Genomic DNA, 23,999 nt, shown 5'->3' on the forward strand with positions numbered 1-23,999 from the left:
GAGGAGGGGAAGTGATATGTGTTTTGAAGACTGAACAGAATGGAGGTTTGGATTGGAAAAGGGATTCAGAGGAGGGCAGGTAGGGAGGAGCATCTCCCATATCTCTGGATGGAGGACTCAGGCACATGAAGACTTCAGCATGAAGGGTTCTCCGTGCTCAGGAGGCCCTTCACCCACAGCTGCACTGGATCTGCCTGTGATGGGGAAGCACCATCATGACCCTGGGAGGGCTGCTGATCATACATACCATCAGCTTATCCCACAGGCAGTGGGCAGGCTTTCTATCTAACATGGCTCTTCCATTTTCATCAAGGACAAAAATGAAAAGGAAAAAAGGTTCAGGCAGAATTCAGGCAGAACTTCTAGTTCAGACCAGCAGGAGTCTCAGGAATCACTTCTCTGTAGACCTTAAAGAAGAGAGACTCCTGTCTAGCTGGGCTGGCTGAGATATTAACCTGCTCAGAGGCAGGGGAATAACAGAGATGACCCTTCCTAACCTCATTGTTAAAGAGTTCCCTGTGCCCCAGGTCCACCTGTTTCCAGGCTCCCAACAGCCCAAGTGCCATTAAGTCTCTCGGAATAAAAATCTGACTTTAGAATCAATTGATGGAGAAAGGTTCTCCAAACATTTGTCAGCGAAGGTAATTAAATTCCGATAGGAGAAGATGGAGCGGTGTGACAGGGCGGTGGGGGCAACATGCTGGCGCCGGGCTGCTGAGCAGTGAAATCGCAGGCGTGCGCAGCCCAAAGCTGGCAGCAGCACAAAGGAAACTGGAGCAGTCAAATATTTCCCTCCTCGTTGAGTTCCATTTACATGTTTATAATAGAGGTTCTTAAGGCCCTAATGAGAAGGCTGCTCATTGCAGGGAAGAGGATGATTAAGGCTCTGCCAGACGCGATCAGGGACAGGAACAAAGGCCTGTTAATTACTACAGAAGGACAGGAGGGGAGCCAGGCTCGGCTCGCAGCTCCCCAGGGCCTCCCCAGGCTGGTGCCTCCTCTTCTCCAGGCACACCTTTGCCCCTAGTGCTTCCCCCACATCCCCCCTCCTCCCACCTATGACCTCCAAGAGGTGGGGTGGGCGGATCCCCAGGGCTCACAGGGGCTCGAAGATGCAGATGTTCCCATTTCCCCTCCTTAGGGGGTCATTTCAGGCTCTACCTGAAGATGCCCTGTGGTGGGGGGAGGGCGGGCTGGGGAGTGGAGGGAAGGGAACAGAAGAAACTGCAGAACTGGTTGGCGTCCCACAGACCCGCGGCCTCCAGGAGGCAGCTTGCAGGGGCTTCCTGGCCCTTGAGGGGGACAAGGCCCCTCTTCCCAGCCTTTAGGACACTGGGGACACAAGGCTATGTCTGTGGCGATCCAGGCCACAGTGACGTGGTGATGTCATCTGATATGAAGGCTGAGAGAGCCTCCCAAGTTGATTTCAAGTCCACTTTAATAACCAGAGTTCATGATGTGGTGGACAAAAGTATACACTTGGGCCAACAGACTTAGGGCAAGACAGACCTAGGTTCAAATCCCAGGTCTGCTATCTGCCAGTAAGCTTCAGTCTCTTCAGATGCTCCCTGCTGGCTCAGACGGTAAAGAATCTGTCTGCAATGCAGGAGACCTGGGTTCAATCCCTGGGTCAGGAAGATCCCCTGGAGAAGGAAATGGCAACCTACTCCAGTATGCTTGCCTGGAGAATTCCATGGACAGAGAAGCCTGGTGGGCTACAGTCCATGGGGTCGCAAAGAGCTGGACTTGACTAACACTTTCACTTTTCACTTTCAGTCTCTTCATGGGTAGAAAGGGAATGGCCACACCTACAAACCTACCCTGGGCTCATTTGATGACTGGGTGAGATAATGCAGGTAGCCTGGCACACAGTGGGTGCTCAGTGCATGTTGGTGACCTTCCACCGGTTCTCTGGGGCTGAGTTGGTAGCCTGAGGGGAAGACCTTGGGAGTCTTCTCTCAGACCTCGCAGGGCCTGGGGCTGAGCCTGTTCAGCGCTGGTGTCCTTCAGCAGGTCCCTGCCCTGTGTCTACTCCGCTCATGCTGGGTGTCTGTGGACAATCTGGGAAGAGCAGCTCTCAGTCCCCCAGGGAAGGCTGGGGGCACTGCCTCTGGGTGACTGTCCACCCAGTACTGTGCGTTTTCACCTGAGCTCCATCCTGAGGGCCTCACCTGAGCACCATCCTGAGGGCCTCACCTGTGCTCCATCCTGAGGGCCTCACCTGAGCACCATCCTGAGGGCCTCACCTGAGCACCATCCTGAGGGCCTCACCTGAGCACCATCCTGAGGGCCTCACCTGAGCACCATCCTGAGGGCCTCACCTGAGCATCATCCTGAGGGCCTCACCTGTGCTCCATCCTGAGGACCTCACCTGTGCTCCATCCTACTCCTCAGGGCTCAAGAGGTGAGGGGAAGATGAGAGGAGAGAGATGAGAGGAACAGGCCTGGGTGTCTCCCTGATTTCCCCATGGGGAAGGAGGATCAGAGGAACAAGAGTTACGTCATACAAAGTAGAGTGAATCTGGCAGTCAAGAGTGGAATTTGAAAAACTTTGATTTTTAGGAAAACGATCATCTTGTAAAGGCCTCAACCAGAAATTTCCCAATTAGAATCTTGGTTGTGGGCCCGGGGGATATAGATGAGATGAGAATGATTCTGAAGGCAAGGTAAAGACCTTAAGATGAGAGGCCCAAACTCCCTGGAGATTATAGTGCTATCTTGGCTTTCTCAGGGGTCACTCATGGGCCCTGAGAGGCTCAGCTCAGAGGCTGTGATGTCATGGAAGGGATGGTGGGGGAAGGCAGCTAGGCTGTCTCAGGTGTCTTGTGTCCCAAGGTGCTTTCCTCGGAGCTGTCTATGGTGCTGGCCTCACATCTCATCTAGCACACACGGCCTGGCTGGCCTCATCTCTCCAGCTGGTTGCTTGCCAGGTCTGTCATCTCCAGAACACCTGGCCATAGCACTGACCCCTACTGCAAGTCCCAGAACTTGCAGGCATACCTAACTTTAAGACGAATTTTAGCTCATGTCTTACTGTTAACAATAACCTAACCCAATAACAATAACCTGATCATAATGTACAGTTTAGAGTTCACCTTAATTAGGACTCTAACTGGAATGCAGACTTGAATCCAGTACAAATCTGAAGTTCAGTTACACTCTCATCCCTTCCTTGAGATGAATCTTAAACACTATCCTCACTCTAACCTCAGCCCTAGTATTGGTCTGCACTTGACCTCTCACCCTACTCTCAGACTATACCTGAGCCCTAAAGTCTTGGGGGTGAGTAAAGACTGGCTGCTCCCTCCCTCCTTCCTCCACTCTCGCTCCTTGTCAACATGGTTGAGCACCTGTGTTGGGGTAGAGAGTTGTGTCCTTCTACCCCTGTTCTCAGGGAACTTGGCCCTCAGTGTCCTCACTCACAGAAAAGCCCAGGGGTTGATTAACTCATGCCAACGTCAGCACTGATGACATTCTCCCAAGAGGAAAGTCTTTGGAGAAGACATCATTGTCATTTTCCAAAGGCAAACAACAGGTGGCATGGGATGCTTTGGGTTCTGCCCACCACCACCTGCTGTGTTTGTTTGCCTCTGGTCCATCGTACCTCTAGTGTGAGTGGGGAGGGGAGTGATGGTACCTCTCATGGAGGAGAATTTCACGGAGGAAAAGCAAAGAACTGGTTTGTATGTAAATGGAGAGGGGTGCTGAGCGGCACAGTAGAATCAGACACGAGATCACCACCTACAAGTCCCTCTCATGCTCATCCCACTGCAGCCTCACAATACTCTCTGAATGGGGAGGTGGGGTCCCATTTTGAAGCTGAGAAAGTTGAGGTTCTGAGAGGTGAAACGACTCGTCTAGGTGGAGAACCTGGGAGTTGTATACAAGTCTTCAGGCTACAAGGCCCTGAAGCTGGGGAAGGGATTCTAGAGGAGGAGGGGGGAGGGCTTCACCAGTGAGGGGAGGGGGTTTTCCAGCCACAGGGATGCGGTGCTGGGAGGGGCAAGTTGTGGGTTGAGGTGGGCGTTGAAGAAGAGAGGCTGGTCAAAGCTGAGATGGGTGGATGGGCTGAGAAGGCCCCTGGAGGCTGGTCTGGACTTTGCCTTGACTCAAGGCTGGACCCTGGGGGAAGCTCAGAGGGAGAAGAGAACCCCGTAGCTGATTCTTCCTGAGAGGTCTTCCTGTGTGCCATGTGGAGAAGCCAAGGAGTGAGATGGAAAAGGGGAGCAGGGGAGAAGCCAGGAGAAGGCATGTGATGTTCCTGGGGTCCATGGCCTACTGACCCTCCCCTCCTCAGCAGTGTCCCCCTCCATCCTGGGGTCTTCTGCTCATAGCCAGAGGAACCTTCTGTGATGCTCATGAGGACTCTCCTCTCCAAGAAGCTGGGCTGCTTCCTTTTTTCTGCCAAATTCCATCCAACTCTATTTCTTGGCTTTCTGGTCCCTTGTAGTTGAGGTGAATATATAAAAAGTCTTCCAAATTCTTGCATTGTTGAGACTGAAAGGAGCACTGATATAATGACTGTGTGGAGGCTGCAGGTGTGATAATGGGGTGTACACCATGGTCTCACCCCTCCAGCCCAACCCCTGGGCGCCCCAACACTACCCCCAACTCCTAAGATCCTGACAAGGTGTATGCCTATACCTTCTTGGGCCTGGAGGGCTCTTTACTGTGAGAGGAAAGGTGTGGCATGGGGGTCGGAAGCTGAGCCCTGGACCCAGCTCTCCACTCATGGTGTTCAGATCTTGGGTGGGGCACCCCTCCTCCTGGGCTTGTCTCCCTGTGTGCTGTGCTAAGTCTCTCAGGTGTGTCCAGCTCTTTGTGACCCCATGGACTGTAGCCCGCCAGGCTCCTCTGTCCATGGGGATTCTCCAGGCAAGAATACTGGAGTGGGTTGCCATGCCCTCCTCCAGGGGACCTTCCTGACCCAGGGATTGAACCCAGGTCTCCTGGATTGCAGGTGGATTCTTTACTGTCTGAGCCACCAGGAAAGGCCAGATATTCACTCCTGCTCAGTTTCTCTTCCAAGCAGATGGAGAATGTGACGGCACTCAGAAAATGGATGCACTGTTTACATGAGGCTTGCCGGAGTTATTGTTCCTTTTCTTGCCCAAATTTTGGCCCCAATTATTATTTTTTATTTTTAATTATGGTAAAACACACATAACATAAAATTGCCATCTTAAGCATTTTTAAGCGTAGGGTTCAGTAGTGTTCATTGTAATCGTATTATTGTGCAACACCTCTCCAGAATTTTTCATCTTGTGAGTCTGAAGCTCTGGACTCATGAAGCAACAATTCCCCGTTCCCCACTCCCTCCAGCCCCTGGCGACAAGCATTCTGCTTTGTGTTCCCATGGATTTCACTACCCTAAGAACCTTGTATAAGTGGAATTGAAGAGCATTTGTCTGTTTGTAACTGGTTTATTTCACTTAGCATAATGTCCTCAAGGTTTAGTGTCATATGATAGTTCCATTTGTAACTTTGAGAGGAACCCCCACACTGCTTTTTTAAGAATTTATTTATTTATTTACTTTTGGCTGTTGCTAGGTCTTGGTGGCTGTGCCCGGGCTTTCTCTAGTTGCGGTGTGTGGGCTTCGCATTGCAGTGGCTTTTCTTGCTGCAGAGCACAGGCTCTGGGCGCACAGGCTCAGTAGTTGTGGCACATGAGTTTAGTTACTCCTTGCATGTGGGATCTCCCCTAACCGGGGATCGAACCCACATCCCCTGCATTGTCAGGCAGAGTCTTAACCACTGGACCACCGGGGAGTCCACCATACTGTTTTCTGTAGTGGCTACACCATTTTATATTCCCACCAGCAGAATATAAGGGTTTCAATTTCACCATGTCCTTACCAACGTTTGCTTTTTTTGATAGTCGGCCGACTAATGGGCATGAGGTGTGATATTTCACTGTGGTTTTGATTTTCATTTCGTTTCAATTTATTTATTTAGGCCCCTATTTAGTTTAATTTCCTTCCACCATGAAGCTTTCATTTCCTGCGGCATTCAGCGACCCTGCTCTGCTCCTTCCAGGATTCTCAGGCTGGTCTTGCAGTGGGTACCTGATTAGCGCCCCTCCCATTGATCACAGACTGCCAGCCCTGCGTGGGGGAGGTGGTATCTTTCCTCTGTCAGCTTTAGCACAGCCTTGGGTGCCCAGGGAGGCCTCATCATGTTGACTGGATATTGATTGAACCAGTCTTTAGTTCAATGTTTTTCAAACTTGAATCAGAACCAATGAATCAGAGTTGTCTGGTGGACTTGATAAACCTTAAATTGCTAAGCCCCATCCCCAATATGGGCTTCCCAGGTGGCGCTAGTGATAAAGAATCTGCCTACCAATGCAGGAGATGCAGGAGACTCTGGTTTGATTTCTGGGTGGGGAAGATCTTCTGGAGTAGGAAATGGCAACCCACTCCAGTATTCCTGCCTGGGAAGTCCCATGGGCAGAGGAGCCTGGCGGGCAACAGTCCATGGGGTCGCAAAGAGTTGGACATGACTGAGTGAGTGCAAACAACACATTCCCAATTTCTGATTCAATAAATGTGGGGTCGTGGTTCAGATGTGTCCCACTCTGTGACCCCATGGGCTACAACATACCAGGCCTCTCTGTCCCTCACCATCTCCTGAAGTTTGCCCAAGTTCGTGTCCATTGCATTGATGATGCTGTCCAGCCATGTCATCCTCTGATGCCCTCTCCTCCTTCTGCCCTCAGTATTTCCCAGCATGAGGGACTTTTCCAATGAGTCGGCTATTCCAGTCAGGTGACCAAAATACTGGAGCTTCAGCTTCAGCATCAGTCCTTCCAAATGATGCAATTCAGGGTTGATTTCCCTTAAGATTGACTGGTTTGATCTCCTTGCTGTCCAAGGGACTCTCAGGAGTCTTCTCCAGCACCACAGTCCGAAGGCCTCAGTTCTTTGGTAGGGCCTCAGAATCTGCCTCAGGGGACGCTGATGCTGCTGGTCCAGGGACCACACTTGAGAACCACTGCTGTTCTTAGCAAAAACCTTGCCTGCCTTCCAGGGATCCTTCAGTCTAAGGGGGAACGGGCTGAGAGGAGATGTTCTCAGGGGGGTTGTGTGTGTGTGGTGGGGAGGAGCAGCACCTTAGCCACCCAGGAGGCGAGCTCCTCTTGCCTAGAGGCAGCAGCAGCCTCCACTGTTTTTGGAGAACGTTCATTCGTGTTGGATGTCCTCAGCCAGAGCTGCGCTATCCAAGTTTAATCTGCGCAGAGCAATTAGAGGGAGGGAGCCGAGCGGGGAGTGGGGGCTGGGGGAAGGCAGCTGCATATTTCATGCTGTTCCAGGCTTTGAAGGTCCCGGGAAGGCAGGCTCATGGCAGTCAGTGACAGCTTCGTCGCAATGAGGGATGGGAGATACACCCTGCCGGGGGTGGGGTGCAGAGCCTGGGGCTCATCACAGGGGTGGAGGGACTGTGGACCAGGCAGGGGAGGTAAGGGTTTAGATGGAAGCAGGGGAGGAGACTCTGTCATCAAGGCCCTCCTGTAGCCCAACCCCTTCTCCTCCAGGATGTAGGGGTGCTCCTGGGTTTCCAGGAAGATTTTCAGCTGCAGCCTCTAAGGGCTTGCCTCTGTCCCCAGGGACATATCTGGAACATTCTTCTCCCTCCAAAGAGATATCTCAACAGTCGCAAAAGCTTCTGGCAGAGCAAAACCCCAGGGCCCCTGAAATTGCCCCCAGCTGGTGGTATCAGGAGTCTCTGAATTGAAGAGAATGGGGCTTCCCTGGTGCCTCAAATGGTAAAGAATCTGCCTTCAATGCGGGAGACCCGGGTTTGATCCCTAGGTTGGGAAGATCCTCTGGAGAAGGGAATGGCTACCCACTCCAGTATTCTTGCCTGGAGAATTCCATGGACAGAGGAGCCTGGTGGGTTAGGACATGACTGAGCAGCCAATACTTTCTCTTTATTTTTCACAGGGCTCATTACTCTTTGGTCTCAGATCTGCATCCTGTTTGCCCCTTCCTCCTCCATCCCTCACCCCAACCTCCCACCAGTAGAGGTCAATTTTTGAAAAGCTTGTAACTGAGGGTTTGGTAAGAATCTCTGAACATTCTAAAAATGCCCCCTCCTTTCTCTTAGTTAGGGTCATACTGCCCCGGATCCTTAGCACAGACCTGATGTAGGAATTTAGATCTGCAATTCAGGGTGATAGAAGAAAAAAGGAGGCAGGGTCCTTACTCAGAGACAAGCCTGGCTTGGGGACACTGACTGGGACCAGAGTGGGGGTCTGCGTGGGGTCCGAGCCTTCAGTTTTCAGGATACAGACTCAAAGGGCTGTTGGCACCCAGAGTTGGCTGCATGGACAAGCATGCCCTCTCTGGGCTCAGCAGGATACCATGTGAGCCTCATAGAGTCTGTGACTGTGGTTTCTTTACTCACAGATATCCAGATGGTCATCAGAGGTGGGATGGTATGGATAGCTGGACAGGACCCAGGCAGCCTCAGCTGCACTTCTGGCCTGTCCCAGCCCTGCCCCATTTCTAGGGCTCCATTTGTCCTTCCAAAGGACTTTTAGAGCCATGGGGTAGGACTGGTCCCTGGGAGGTGGGAAGGGTTGATGTCAATGTGGTATGTCTTTCAATCAGATGGACCAGAGTTCAGATCCTGCCTTTGCTTCCTAATTTCTTGAGAGGTGAACTTGGGCAAGTCATGTGACTTTCCAGAGTCTCAATTTGCTCATCTTGAAAGTGGGGATATAATTTCAATTTTGCAAGGATGTTGTGAGGATATGGTATATGAAAAACAGCACAGTGCCTGGCACCTGTGAGCTCCTGATAATGGGCACATGCAAGACCTTGGGAGGGGGGCACTGAAGCTGTTCAGGGCCTTATCTGGCCCTGGGTAAGGTCCCTCCAGCCCAGACCAGGTGGAACCAGGGACCTGGCCTCCAGCCCCCTCCCTCAGAGCGAGTTGGAGTGAGCATTCAATCCTGATTAGCTCCACCAGGCTCCCTCGTAACCTTTTCATTAGGAAATTATGTTTAATAGAAATTGTTCTGACATCTCTCAGCAGCGTTTCCCTGCAATTCATTACCACCTCGGGGGAGGGGGGCAGGTGGCTGAGCGACTCTTGGGCCTGGATCCACGGGGAGGCCCCCCCCCCCCCGTCCCCTCCCCTTGTCCAGTTGTTGCCTGTGTGGATGTGGGATAGAGTCTTGGCGATCCCACTGAGAGGCAGGCCAGCTGTTGGAGCAGAGACGGGAACGCTGCTCTCAGCACCCTCCCTGGGGTCCCATTTGGGACTACCCAGCTGCTGCCAGTGATGCTTGTACGTCGATGGCGTCCATTCTTTTCTGTTGTCGCACGGCCCCCAGAAGGGAGAGGACGCACTGGTCTCCGGCTGCAGTGGAGTGGGAAGCATGGGCGGTGTATTCTGGCCTCTGCTGCCCCTCTGTCTGCAAACTCTCCCCTCTGCCCTGCTCCCTTCCTCCTGAAGCCTCCCGGGAGGAGTCCCGTCCAGGTGGGCTCTGCTGTCGCTTTTCCTCCTTCATCACCTGGCCCAGGGGAGGGGGTATGTACACCTCTTTCTCACTTCACTTGGGGAGTCTGGTCTGCATCCCTGGACTGTCTGGGAATGGGGAATCAGAGACTTGATCAATCCTCGGTCTCATCCATCAGGGCCTCTCAGGCCTAGAATCCTCCTGTTTCTGCTTCTCACACTCAACCCTGGGGCGTGGGGTTGAGGCGGGAGGGCTGAGGGAAGTTCTTCCGTGTCCCTCCTCTTTCTGTCCCAGGCCCCAAGATGCCTTGCCCCGCCTTGCAACCTTGGATTTCCCGCTCTGCGAAATGAACCAGGTCGCTCATCCTATTCTTTCCTGAAGAAAAGAGAGAGCAAGGAAGCTGGGTGCTGAAATGGTCCTTGCTTCTCAGGGCTTGGAGATCTGAGGTGCCAGCTTGGATGCCCCCATATACTTTTCTGACCCAATGGCTGGTGAGACCCCCTTATTTCTCCACGAAGGATCTGATATTAGCAGCAGCCTAATCTCTCTCTGCCATATCACTCAATGGTGTAATTGTGCAGGAAAAAAATGTATTAAAATGCAAAACACTCAGTTGTACTTCTTTATGTTAAATCCCTTCTTTGCTCTATCTCCCTTTTAATTTTACAAGGTTTTTTTTCTCTCTCCCCCTTCTATAAAAGGGAAAGCTGGGCATGCAGGGAATCATTTCAACTTCCCTATAAATCTCCAAAATGAATACTTAAATTTGAGGAAAAAATACATTCTTACACCTTTAATTTCCCTGCTATGAAGTGTAATGAAAAAGCCTGATTATTTTTAATTCTTCCCTTTAATAATTCAGAGGCAGAGTGATTTAAGACTAGGATTCATAATTACCTTTCTGCTTTCTTGGCAAATGAAGTTTTAATAGAAATGAGAGCCCTGGCGACTGAAATGGATTTCAACAGGTGGCTGAGGGGTCAGGTCTGATACCAACTGGTGTCAGAGCATCTCTAGGGCCCCTCCAGGGTGTGGGGTCTGGACGAGACATGTGGGCCTAGGAGGATGGAAGGAGAAGTGAATTGCTTGTGTCCACTGGGGACGGTCTGTCATACCCTTAATTAATGGGCAGCATGCATGTTGAATGATGGACCCATTTATCCTGAAAGGGAGAAAAGGGTGAAAAGTGGCCATCAAGAAAGTCTTCCTAATCAGCAATCATAAGTGAATAACCACGAGGTTAATGACAGTGGCCATCGTTATTGGAGCAAATACATGTGCCTGGCACAGTGCTAAGTGCTTCAGGGACAGTCTCTGTTTTACTCTACCCATGTGGAAACAGAGGCTCAGAGGGGAGCTAACAAGCCAAAGTCGAGGTACATGGCAGAGCTGGGGTCGAGCCTCATTTCTGTCTGACTCTAAAGCCACCACTCCCCTCTACTGGCTGATTTCCCAAGCACTGGCCAGAGTCCATCACTCAGACATGGAACCTCCCCCCAAGGAGCTTGTAGACAGAACCAGACCCGGTGGTGGGCTGTGGTTCCTGAGACTGGAAAGGCTACTTGGATAAGGAGGAGTCAGAAACCCTGGGGGCTTCTGCCAGTCCCACTGCCTCTGAGCTTGGAGACTCCAGGAAAATTGCTCAGCTTCTCTGAGCCTGTTTTCTCATCTATTAAACGGGGATAATAACACCTGACTTGTCTAGTTCAGGGGACTGTAGTGAGAGGCAAATGAGAAAATACATGTGAAAAAGGCTTGTAAATCCTCAACTGCTTTGCCAGGATAAAATATGATTACCATTATTTGACAATAGACTACTTAAAACATTCATTTCTATTCCTCTCCCAAAGCCATCTTTTCCTGCTGCTTGCATGTCCAGCCTTTCTACCAAAATTCATCTCAGACTTTACCTCCTCTTCCAGGAAGCCTTCTGGATTGATGACTCTCAGGGCCCTTTATTCTGTGGCTCTCCACCCACCTTTTTCTCCATTTTTTTTGTGTTTGGTTATTTGAGTCCTTAAGTTCCTTGAGAGCACGTGTGTGTGTGTGTGTGTGTGTGTACTCTCGACTGTCAAACCCCACTTCAAGGTATTTTTGGTCCCTTTCTTTTATAACTTCAAAACTCTGCCTCTGCATTCAGGCTGTAACACATCAATACAGTTGATTCACCGCCTGAATAGAGACATAGACGGTGAAAATCCACAGACAATCCCAGACCGTGAAGTACTGGTACTGAGTGCTGAGGCACGCAGTGAGATGCCAGCGCAGACACACGCACACTCGTCTACCATCGCGCCTGCACCTGACTCATCTGAGCTTGCCCACGTTGTGCTGATGATCCACTGGGGACAGCTGGACTTAGTCCTCGTTTTATTTATCAAGTGCTTTCTTAAAGAATAAGATTCTCGCAATAGTCTCGTGCAAAGAGGCAGGGCAGGAATCATTGCCTTCTTTTTGGAGCAGAAGTTAGGTGGCTTGGACCTGGGAGAGCCTTAAAAGGCCTTCATGCGCTCTCTGCATACGGCCGTCTGGCTGCAGAGGGAGTTCTGGTCTGTGTGCAAGGGGAGGAGCCTGGCCTTGGTCCTGGAGCACCGACTGAGGGAGGAGGTGGCTGCCTGGGGTGGGGACTCAGGACCCCCAGAGCCATGAGCCTTGGAGACAAAGCCCTTCTTGGGCCTGGCTGGAATCTCTGCTCTGAGCCAGACTCCTGCATACATCTCTTTGAACGTCTCTGTGTCCGGTCTTTCCAAGGACTGAGGAGTCAAGCTCCCCACCCTGGAGTCCTCCACTCTCCACACTCTGGCATGAGCTAGCTTGCCCCTAGGGGCCTCGGGAGGCATGAAGGGGGCTGGAGTCAGAAGGGGGGGTCTGAGGGCCTCTGCCCAGACCTGCACCTCCACGCACCGTCCCCTTCCACCCCCGCCCTGCTGTTAATGCTCCCTGGAATGAGAAGGCAGCAGAGGGGCCCTCAGAGACACTTGAGTCCTGATTGGGAATAAGTGTCTGATAATGACTCCCATCAAATGTCAAGCGGCCTGCTCAGCTCCTCTGGGGCTGATTGCTTCCCCTGGGTGGTGGGCGGGGAGATGTCTGGTCCCAGAAGCTTCTCTACCATGGAGACCCCACCTCAGGGCTTTGTCAGGCTTTGTCTTTGGGGCTAGCTCCTTCTGGATAGTGGACAGCCTTACTCTCATTGCAGCCCTCCCTGCACAGACTGTTTCTGGAAAGTGCCAAGAGTGGGCACTGTGGGTGCCAAGGTGGGTGGGAAGGGTAGGGCTAGAACTAGACCTGAACTCACTGGTCCTGGATGGGCCAGGCCCAGCAGCTAGACAGACTAGATAGAAACTCAAGCAGACTCTTTGCAGAAAAGGGTCCTGTTCCTTCAAGGCCCTACAGGAGCACAGACCTCAACTTCTCTAGCACTACAACTTGGGATCTTTTCTTCAAGCCCAAAGTATCTGTTAGTTGGTGCTTTGTAACAAACCACTCCAAAACTCAGTGACTTAATTATGTTTGTGATTTCTTGTGAGTCTATGGGTTATCTGGATGGTTCTTCTGATCTTGGCTGGAATCACTTACATATCTGTGGTTGGCTGTGGGCAGAGGTCATATGGGACAAGCAGGCTCTTTTTAACTTGTCTCTCATCCTCCAACAGGTTCGCCCAGAGTTGCTTATATGGTGCCAGCTGGGTTCTAAGAGAGCGTGGAAGCTCATATGGTCTTTTGGAGTCTCACCTTGGAGATAGGACGCCATCACTTCTGTTGAATTTCTACTGGTCAAAGAGAGTTAAAAGGCAGCCCAGATTGAGTAAGAAAGAAAACAGACTCTACTTCTTGTTGGGAGAAGCTGCAAATCCAAATTGCATGGATCTCAGTAGGGGAAGATTTGGGGACACTTTGTAATTAATCTACTATATCCAGCCGGAAAAACCTCTTGTTTCCCCTCCTCCAGGCTCTGAGTGGGAGAACTTGGATTTGATTACCAGGACAGGACGGGCAGGGCCTTGACCACATGACCTTCTAGGATTCTTCTAGTTCTGACATTTTGGGGTGAGCTCGTGTTCTTCTATTAGTGGATCCATTGCAACACCTTCCAGCTTTGTGACCGAGCGTTTCTCACTACTTCTCTTTTTGCCTCAGGTTCCCCATGGGTGAAATTAGGATTTCCCCATGGGTGAAATTAGGATTTCCCCATTTGACCATTAGATGCTTGACTATTGGGAAAATACTCTAGGCTAGGGATTATGACAGGTATTGAGCTAGAAGACTGACAGAGGTCTTCCAGTGGCATAGGAGTACATGTGGGGAGAGGGCAGAGAGCCTGAGGGAGTGGGGGAGACTGGTTATGGGCTCACATCCTTCTTTATCACTTTGGGGAAGTTGACTCCCTATTCAGAGCTAGTGTCCCCTTGGGCAAACCTGGTCTGTGAAAGTATTTGGTAAGACATTACCCGAGAACACATTTGTTCACTGCTAAGTGTGGGGCACATGTCAGTTGCTACTCACCTGCCCTCTCCTGGACATTGGCTTTTCTGTGCAGGACAGCAAGGATTTTACTTACTTCTGGTAAATTCTGGCATTGGCTTCTCACTTTTAAATAAGTGTTCCTTGGGACTTCCCTGGTGGTCCAGTGGTTAAGAATCTGTCTTTCTATGCAGAGGACATGGATTGGATCCCTGGTCAGGGAAACTAAATTCCCACATGCAGTGGGGCAAGTAAATCTGAGCGCTGCAACTAGAGTGCTCGTGTGCTGCAAGGAAATATCCTGCATGATGCAAGAGGATCCTGCATGCTGCAACTAAGACCCAATGCAACCAAAACAACAACAACAACAAAATGTGCTCCTCAGGCTGAAGAAGCATGGAAGGCTCTGCTGTGCTGGACATGAAGTGGGGAAGGTTTTAGAAACAGGGTCATTGTATGTCTCAGATAGATGATCTGAGACATCTAGGTAGTCTCTCTTCGAGTGTATGTGCAGGCTCAGGTTCAACCAACATCCCTGGTCACCCACCATCTCTTAGATATTACTGCATCTGACCTCATCCTCATTGTGACTTTTAGAGGCCGTGTTCTTTTTCTACTGTACAAACAAGGATGCAGTAACCTGTGGCCCACAAGAGTAGAATGACATCTGTCCATCCACACAGCTAGTAATTATATATTTAGAATCTGTCTTACATTCGTTGGCTATAAAGAGAACCACGGCTAACAGGCATGAGGTGGATTTGAACGTAGCTCATTGTCTTCCAGCACCATTATTTTTCCTACCTCATCACACTAGAGACGGCTGAGTTCCATGCCCACTAGGAAGAGAATGAGCAGCAATGACCTTAAAAGGCAGTGGGTAGGATTCAGGTTAGATGGATCAGGAACTTCCTAGCTACAGGGAGTCATAATAATAATAATAATAAAACAATAGCTAAGATTATTGAGGCTATACTACGTGCTCTTTGCAAAAAGCATCTCAATCTTCAGAGGTACATGTAAGGTTGGTACAATTTAGGTAGCCTACCCAAGGTCACTCGGAGAGTGAGAAGTGGAACTAGGGTTTGAACCCACGTGGCCAGCTCTATCTGATCTGTGGCACTGCTAGCTAAGGTAACAGGTCAGGTGCTTTCTGCCTTGGGCGTCCCAGGCCCCCCGCTGATGAGAGGCTGTGTGCTGCCTGGGGAAGGGGGACGTGCTTGTCTCGTCCACACCTGGGGAAGTGCAGTTGGGGCTGGTATGAGTCTGCTCCTGGTGGAGTGATGCATGGAGGAAAAGTCTCACTTTCTTTATCAGGGGGTGGTTTATCACTCAGAGACCAAGGCCATTAACTCTCTTGATGGGTGCCAGTCTCTGCTTGGTTGTTTATCACGCTAAGGCATGAAATTGATTCCAGAAAGCTTGTCCATTTCCTCTGGCTCTTCCTGCAGAGGGGATAGAGAGAGAGAGAGTGTGTGAGTGTGTGTGTGTGGGCAAGTTTGAAGGGCTTGCCAGGATTAAGGACACCCTTGGATGGGCAATGTAACCCATCTGGGTATATCTCTCCAGGGTCTTTTGGGAGGTCACCTCTATGCCAAGGATGGAGATCTCCCAAGGTTGTCCAGAGCAGGGCAGGAAGTAGGGGCAAGGCTGAGGTGGAACCAGCTGGCTGGAAAGAGTAAATGCAAGGCAATCCCTCCTGGCAAGTAAATCCCTCCTGGCAAGGAGGGATTAGGGAACTGGGTAGGGGTCAGAGGGCAGCCCTTTGGTATTTTAAAGGACTTCCCAGTGGGCACTGAAGTGCCTGGATGTGTACCTGGTTGCTGATTGTGGAGAAGGGGAGGTCAAGATACGGGCCATTCTCTGTGTGTGTTGCTCAATCCAGAGCCTGCTATTGGTGGGCTTTTGATGTCACTAATGAAGACAGTGGCAATGATCACATCACAACAAGTACTTAGTGAGCACCTATTCTAACCCCGGTTCTAAACTAGACCTGGGGATATAGTGGGGCAAAAAGTGTGGTCCCAGGTCCCAGGGAGCTCAAAGTTTAGTGTGTGTTAGTGGGGGTGAACTGGAGACACACAGAGGGGCTCGGGCCTCTGTTAAGGTTGCTGTAAGAGGCAGCAGCAAAGTGCCTGGGCTCAGGGGGATTCTGGGAAGGGCCACCTGGGCGAGATCTTCACAATGAAAAACTCTCACCAAGGATGGGGCATGCTAGGGTTCATGGTCTTAGGCAATAGACACGACTCTGACTGATTGAAGAATATTACAGGAATACTGGGTGTCTTGTCTAGTCACAGGGAGGGGTAGAGAGTCAGACTGGAGGCTCAGATTCCAGGCCTGATGCCCTGCTGCACACAGAACCAGACTGATGGGGAAACCGGACTTGCCTCCCACCAGCCACCAGAGAACCTTTACTGTCACTCCTCACTGATTGCACTTCTTGGACCAGGAACTTAATCTTGTTGTCACTTCTACCCAAAGCTGGACACCTCCACTTCCACCCTTGCCAGCACCGTGGACTATGGGCATTGCCTCCTTACTCCAGTACTTCCCTTCTAGAGTGAATGAATGAATCTGATTGGTGGGATCTGAGTCACATGTCTGTGCTGGAGCTGCAAAGGAGGCTGGGTAACCAAGTTTCTGGTTTCTGCCTTGAGAAGGTGTGACTCATGAGTCTCAGTTCAGTTCAGTCGCTCAGTCATGTCCGACTCTTTGCGACCCCATGAATCGCAGCATGCCACGCCTCCCTGTCCATCACCAACTCCTGGAGTTCAACCAGACTCACGTCCATCGAGTCAGTGATGCCATCCAGCCATCTCATCCTCTGTTGTCCCCTTCTCCTCCTGCCCCCAATCCCTCCCAGCATCAGAGTCTTTTCCAATGAGTCAACTCTTCGCATGAGGTGGCCAAAGTACTGGAGTTTCAGCTTTAGCATCATTCCTTCCAAAGAAATCCCAGGGCTGATCTCCTTCAGAATGGACTGGTTGGATCTCCTTGCAGTCCAAGGGACTCTCAAGAGTCTTCTCCAACACCACAGTTCAAAAGCATCAATTCTTTGGTGCTCAGCTTTCTTTACAGTCCAACTCTCACATCCATACATGACCACTGGAAAAACCATAGCCTTGACTAGATGGACCTTTGTTGGCAAAGTAATGTCCCTGCTTTTCAATATGCTATCTAGGTTGGTCATAACTTTTCTTCCAAGGAGTAAGCTAGAAACTCCCAAATTTGGCAAAACTTCGCAGGCAGCGAAACCAACTGGCAACAAACATGATAAAGTCCACTGTAGGGATGGTAAGTCTGCAAGAACAGGAAACAGACTGTTTTGCCAATGAATCTTCTGCCCCTAGCTTGTGCCTGGCATAAGGTGGGCAGTCCAGACGTGTTTGTAGAATGAGTGATGCTGACTGTGGGGCTTGCACAAGCCATTCCTTCATTTAGGGGTAACTTGAGAAAGAGTTAAGGCATCTGGATGGCAATTTGTGTTTGATCTGGTCCAGTCTTGCCAACTGGTCTGCAATCTGGGTCATTGATCTGACTCTCTGCTCTTTGGAGGATGGGCAATAGTCTGATTCTTGGGATTAGGCAGAAAAGAATTGATCCAGTTAAAGTATGGGGGTTTAAACAAACATGGTTATTGATTAAAACATGTATTGATTTCAATTATTCAAGTGTTACTTCAATGGGTACTGTCTGCTCAGCATCAATGCCCACTTCCTCCTCCCTCATAGGAGCCCATGTTTGTGTAGAGAGAAGGTAGCCCCACCCCCAGCTCCTGGTCTCTCTGACTGGTCTAAAGTAATCCCCATCTCCTCACAGACATTAGGTTAGGATGGACCAATGAGATGCAAGGAGAGTTTTCTGAGAGGTGGGTGGGAGGAAGCCTTCTTCACATTCTGGGAGAGTCTCTGAGAGTTGCCCTCTTCTGGTTTTCTCTGAGCATCATCATGGGTGGACCTAAGGCTCTTAACTGCCCCCTGCCACCACATCTAGTCTGAGGATGATGGACACACAAAAAGCAATCACAGGAAAACAGGACAAGGCTTCCAGATGACACCAGATCTACCCCTGCAGTCTGCCCTGCCTCCAGGTTTCCAGGGCTAATAAATTTCCATAGTCTCAGCTACTTTGATGTTCTGTCCTTTGCCCCTGAAAACCCCCTAATAGCTACATGATCACTTGCTTGCATGTAAGGTGATCCAATCCCAGGAGATGGCAACACTGGCAGCTGAGTGGTACTAAGTAGTGGGGGAGGGGGACTAAAGAACAGTCCCTCTCCTCACCTGCAAAAGGCCTTCCCACTGGCACGTGGGACAGTGCCTGAGATGTACCAAGAAAGGGTTTCCTTTCGAGGCAGCCCCGTGTCTAGGAAACCCTGTTTAGGACAGAAATGCTCTAAGGAAATGTGAGCCACAGTCAGCATCTCAGAACATGCAGGACTTTTTCAGGGAGGTGTGAAGCCCACATCATTTGTGAGTCAGAGGAAAAGAGACCTTGGGCAGAAGCGGAGAGGGGCACGGAGCCCCTGTCCGGCTGTCACTGCCCAGCAAACAAAGCTGGATTGCTTTCTGCCTACATCCGTGCCCTGGCCGGGTCACAGCAACCCTGGGTGGAGTGGGGTGACACAGCCTTTGGTGAGCACTTGGCCTGTCCTGTGACCCCAGCTGGGACACCAGCTGTCAGGGCCATTTGTCTCCCAGTCTCCACTCCCAGGGGCCCCAGGGCAGCTCCCACATTATTTAAAGAGCGGTGGAGGCCCTGGGCTGTAGAGCGTTCCCAACCACTCCATGTTTCCCTGGGAGGGGATTTGGGTGGAACATAAATAAGACAATTTATTCAGAGAAACCATCTACCCTATTTACATTTAAATTGAATAATTTAAAACACCTTTACCCATTTCCATAAATTATCCCCTGTTGGAGGGGCAGTTCAGCTGCGTGGAGGGGGTGCCGTCCTGGGGAAAGGCCTAATTACATTCACTGCTACAGGCCTGGGGTGGGAGGGGGAGCGTGGGAGGTGGGGAGGGGCCTCAGGCCCGGGGTGGGGGTGAGGGCACTCCAGAGGAGGCAGACATTTGTCTTAGAATTGGCAGGAAGAAAGAGGGAGCTACTAAGAAGCTGCGGTCCATTTAAGAGCCTTACAACTGAGAGGTAGAGGGCAAAAAATAAAATCCTGCTCTTATCACAGGGGCAAGGCATTGGAACCAATCCCTGGCCTCCTAGCCAAGAGTATCATCCAAGTTTGAGCTTGGTCAACGGTCCTATATTTACATCTTCTGGAGACCTGATCTCTTGGTGCCAGGGAAGAAGGGGAAGAGAAAGAAAGAATGGGGCTTCTTCTGTGATTTGTTACTTCTGGGTATTTCCCAGGCACCTGCTCTTTCTAGGCTCTGTGCTGAGGACACAGGGATGACTGGCCCAGCCCTGCCCTCGAGGGCTCCCGGCGTGGGTGAGAAGAACTCCTTTCACACAGGCTGTGTGTGCTCAGAGCAGATGAGCGGGCATGGCAAGACCCACTGGAGGGGGCGGGGTGAGGAGCTGTTCCAGGCAGTCCCTGGCTTCACAGGGGAGGTGGCTCTTGAGGACCCTCAAAGGCTGAGTTGACTCAGGGAGGTGCTGAGGATGAGAGAAGGCATCACCAAGAAGGGACCAGTGTGAGAAAAGGCTCAGAGGTGACAAGGTCTTGCCAGTTCCTCTCCTATCCCTCAGGGAGGGGGCACTCTGGACAGAGGGGAGCCCCAGAGCACTCAACATGCTCCACAATTGGAGGCAAAGTGACCAGTAAAGTGTATGGAGCAGGGAGCAGAGACGGGTGGGCTTGGGGGAGGCGGGGGACAAGCCCTTTGATGCTTATGACATCCCTAGGAGGCGGGCACGATTAGCTCTGTTTAAGAGGTGAGGAAATGGGAGCTCTAAGCTCCAAGCTGGGGAAATCAGGATTTGAACTTTGTTCTGTCTGCCTCGAAAGCCCGAGTTTGCAGCCTATAGGTGGAACCTCAGGGCTCACAGGGATGCAGACCAGTAGTCTCCAGTGAGCAGTCCTGTGCCAGGGGTTGTGTGAGCAGATGGGGCATAAACCTCTTTGGGAAAACAGATGAAAGTGGCTGTGGTTGTGCTTAAACGCTGTGCAGTAACCTAGCATGTTAATGGCATCTTATCGATGTGTTCCTTTGCCATCTTCATAGACTCTCCTGGGTAGGAAGACGGATGCAGCAGTGAAAAAGGCCCTTGGGTCAGGGCACACTTGGTCCCTTCTCCTGCCTTTTCAAAGCCAAGGCTCTTAAAATAAGCTCCTCTGTTCTAGGGAAGAGAGGCCCCCAGTGGTTGTCTCTGAGTGATTTCTTGGCCTCCCCTCCCCAGCCCCCACTGTCCCCTTGGGTCAAGTTTCCTTGCATTTGGTCCTCTTCTACTGGAACCAGACAGATTTAGGTTCAGATCCTGAATTGATCATTTGCTCACTGTGTGATCTTGGGAAAATGACTTGCCCTCTCTGAACCTGACTTTAGGATTGTAAACCACTTTAGGATTGTAAACCTGATGTCAGAAGGTTGCTGTGAGCATCAGATGAGACTGGATAGTAAGCTGCATGGCATACAGCAGCTGCTCAATAAACATCACCTTTTTTTCTGACAGTTCTGCCGCCGTTAATGAGATCCTTCCAGCTACTGCTCAAGTTTCTCAAAAGTCCAGGGAACTTTGTCTGAGAGACCTTCCACAATTCACTCCATGAAATGACTGTCATCCTCTCAGAATCGCCCCGGGGAATTAAGGGGCTCATTTGCAGGTGCTGTTGTGTGGTTGGAGATAGAGTCGGGCTCCATCAATTTCTTGCTGTATGACTTTGGGCAATTGATTTAAGCCATTTGTGTCTCATTGTCCTCCCCTGTTAAAGAGGCAAGATAATATCTACCTTACAATGATGTTGTGCGAAGTAAACGAGAAACAACCTGTGTTAAGCACCTTGTATGATGCGGGGCGCCCAGCAGTCACTCAGCGATGCACCCTGCTGTCTTTTCATGGGTGTGTGGATGTGGTGTGGACTGCTCCTTATCAGGTTGGGTCCTTCCTGGGGGGGACTGCCCCCTCTTTGTCCTCTCTGTCCTCTCTCCCTGAGCACCAATCAGAGACAGTCCCCATCCTAGAAGGCTCCGCTATTGGAGAAGTGCCCCCTTCATTCCCCTCATAGGTTCTTAGGCCATTCATCTCACAGACTTGGTAACTGTTGGCGCCTGGGTTGCAGTGCGGCCAGAAGAGCAGTGGAGTTACTTGGGGATGAATTTCATCCCTCTGTTGAGATTTCCCATTTGAGTTTACGGTGTCAAAGATCTATTAATATAAAATACGGGTCTCCTAGTTTATTCCACAATGAGCTTTTTAAAAAAGATTGATTTTATTTATTTATTTTATTTTTTGCCCGCGGTGGGTCTTCGTTGCTGCGCATGGGCTTTCTTTAGTTGCGGCGAGCGGGAGCTACTCTTCATTTGTGGTGCTTGGGCTTCTCATTGTGGTGGCTTCTCTTGTTGTGAAGCAGAAGCCGTATGTATACGGGCTTCAGTAGTTGTGGTGCATGGGCTTAGTTGCCCCATGGCATATGGGATCCTCTCAGACCAAGGATTGAACCGGTGTCCCTTGCACTGCAAGATGGATTCTTAACCACTGGGCCACCCAAAGAACTTGTGAGGCTCTAAATGATTTGAGTACAGCCATCCCTGAGTTGTATCCTGGTTAGCATTTGGTCACTGGAGACAACTCAAAATCTTAGCCACAAGTGCCCCCGAGGTACAGCCTTGCTCATGCCAGTTCAGCCCCAGGGATGGTCAGTCAGCTGGGTTATAGAGCCCTGAGAGAGGGAGGCCAGCAGGGGCAGAGGCTGGTGTCAAGGGGGAGCATTTCCAGGAATGTCCTGGATTATGGCTTAGATGCAACTGGCTGTTCGATTTTTTGAGTTTGTAATTTCTCTGGGCCTCAGATGTTCACAAAGCAAGGAATTAGACTAGATGAACTCCAAGGTCATCCACAAGTTTTAAAATTTGATTTTCTAGGTCTAACCTGAGTTCCTCTTGCTATATTTGAAGTCAACAGAGATTATACAGTTGGAAATAAGTGAGCAGTGTTGGGTAAGCCCTAGAGAGCTGTGTTTTCCAACCTCTTATGGTGGGAGAGCTTTGGTGGGATTGTATTCTAATTAAATATTTAATGGGATGTGTCTGCCTTTAAAATCACTGCCAGCACCTTGGGAATGGTTCTCTTTTGTGTTCTTATTTGCAGCTTGCCTGTAAATTGCAGGGCTGAGCGCAGCTGGAAATCTCCCCTCTGAGACTGTGTGGGGTCTTGGGGTCTAAACAGATTGGCCAAAGTGCAGAGGAACATCTCAGAACTCTGAGGTTGACCTTCCTATCCCACTTCCCAGGGCCTATAATGGTATCCTAAGCAGGGTCCAGGAAATGGGATCAGCCCCCCTGTTTGGAGCTGCTCTTTATTCTGTCTGCTCTCTGAGAGCGGGGGAGAGTGTGTGCTTTTTCTCTACGTTAATAAAACCAGAAATGAGTCTTCATTAAGGGCTCCATTAAGAAGCCACTGTTATTCTTGGCACTCATTAGCGTTCTGCTCACCACTCAATTGCCACACCAGTGTTTTCCCCGGGCTTTGCAGAGTCCCCTCCCAATACTGAGAGCTGCTCATAAGAGGGACCTCAACTTGCAGAACCTTAGAGATGGAAGAGTTAGAGCCTCACTAGTTCATCTCATCCATTCCCTTGTCTCTGAACAATTGCTTGTCCTGCTCCTAAGCCTCTCTCAGCAGCCTAAGGATCTAGTCCACTAGATCCTTAGTTAGGCAAGTTCTCCGTCTTATCTAACTGCCTTCTTTGGCTGCAATGTAAGTTGATTTGTCGATTTGAATCCTTCACTAGGATAATAAAGAAATCTTTCTGAGAACTTTTTGTTGTCTTTCATTTACTGAGTTTAGGTCCGAGATTCAATCTGAGGAGTGTTGAAACCCTGCCCCTTCCTGTATCCTCGTGGTAGGACCTATCCTTAGACAAAATCATCATGTAGGTAAGTTTGTCTCTCAGTTTCCTGCCCATCTCCCCCCATTCACACCTCTCTTCTCTCTCTCCTCAATGCCCATCTCCACGCTTGTTCTCTCCAGGCTTCGGGACAACTCTCAGGCACTCATTCAGGACCTGTGGCTGCTCGACCCCTTCCTTCCAAAGAGTCAACTAACATAATAAATGCATACTGCATGCCGTGCCAAACACGGTGCTAGACCCTCTATCTCATTTGGCCAGAAATACAGTCCCACTGAGGAGGCATTATGGGTACCATTTTGTAAAGGAAAAAATCCAGAGCCTCAAGCAGGTTCAGGTCTTTGGTCACACAGGATATCAAAGATAAAGCCAGAATTGAGCCCAGGCCTTCTTACTCCTAGTCACCAAACCATCCTTGTCTTCTCACCCCTTCAGGGCTCAAGGTAGTAACTAACTAACATAAGGAAGGACTCAGAGGGACTTGCCTTGTGGTCCAGTGGGTAAGACTCTGGACTTCCACTGCAGGGGGCATGGGTTCAATCCCTGTTTGGGGAACTAAGACCCCACATGCCACACCACATGGCTGGAAAGAAAAAAAAAGACTCAAATCCATTGCTAGTGGCCGCTGTGAGGAGAATAATTAGATTCAGTTTGTTTTTCTCCCAAAGTCAGAACTTTGAAGTGAGTATTGTTCCCTTCAATGTAATCCACTTGGAAAGTTTGATACATATTCCAGTCATGTCCCACTGGCAACGCACCTTCACAACTCTCGTTGGGAAGTCTGTGGCATATGGGTTTGAATGTTGGTGAGTATTTAACTTGGGGTGAACTAGATCTTTGGAAATACCCCAAAGTCATTGGATTCAAGTCTGGAGAATAAGGTGAAGCACTAAATAGGTGATGGTGCTTTGGGTCAAAAACCTCTGAAAACATTTCTCAGTGAACTGTAGTAGAAACATCCACTGTTCCACAGGCCCCAGCTTTTGGATGGCACAGAGATTTCTCAAATGTTTCAGAATATTGATATGTGAAATAAAGC

General features: G+C 50.3%; 1 long non-coding RNA gene across 3 annotated transcripts in view; it reads left to right on the forward strand.

Moving 5' to 3' along the window:
- Positions 1 to 23,196, forward strand: part of LOC129628822 (uncharacterized) — a 119,751-nt gene extending 96,555 nt beyond the window's left edge. The window contains exons 1-4 of one of the 3 annotated variants that reach the window (XR_008702912.1): positions 18,971 to 19,083; positions 21,975 to 22,049; positions 22,900 to 22,988; positions 23,083 to 23,196. This is a non-coding gene — a long non-coding RNA (uncharacterized LOC129628822). Of the gene's footprint in view, positions 1 to 18,970; positions 19,084 to 21,974; positions 22,050 to 22,899; positions 22,989 to 23,082 lie in introns of those variants that run through there. The other 2 variants (XR_008702911.1, XR_008702913.1) reach the window with 2 other exon arrangements.
- Positions 23,197 to 23,999: the final 803 nt, after the last annotated feature.

This window comes from Bubalus kerabau, chromosome 15 (assembly GCF_029407905.1).
Source record: "Bubalus kerabau isolate K-KA32 ecotype Philippines breed swamp buffalo chromosome 15, PCC_UOA_SB_1v2, whole genome shotgun sequence".
Classification (NCBI taxonomy): domain Eukaryota; kingdom Metazoa; phylum Chordata; class Mammalia; order Artiodactyla; family Bovidae; genus Bubalus; species Bubalus kerabau.